The following is a 298-nucleotide window of genomic DNA, read 5'->3' on the forward strand; positions in this document are numbered from 1 at the left end:
CAGCCCGGGTGCAGCACCGGCGGTCCAACCCGCCCAAGTCCCGGGAAGAGCACCATGGGGCAGACCCCCGAGGGTCCCGCCAGGGGCTCCCCGGACCTCGGGGTGCCCAGCCCGGGTGCAGCACCGGCGGTCCAACCCGCCCAAGTCCCGGGCCGGGTCCCGGGAACACCACCATGGGTCAGACCCCCGAGGGTCCAGCCAGGGGCTCCCCGGACCTCGGGGTGCCCAGCCCGGGTGCAGCACCGGCGGTCCAACCCGCCCAAGTCCCGGGCCGGGTCCCGGGAAGAGCACCATGGGG

The sequence above is a fragment of the Sceloporus occidentalis genome, unplaced genomic scaffold (genome assembly GCF_023333645.1).
Source record: "Sceloporus occidentalis isolate IW3139 unplaced genomic scaffold, rSceOcc1.0.p SCAF_40, whole genome shotgun sequence".
Classification (NCBI taxonomy): domain Eukaryota; kingdom Metazoa; phylum Chordata; class Lepidosauria; order Squamata; family Phrynosomatidae; genus Sceloporus; species Sceloporus occidentalis.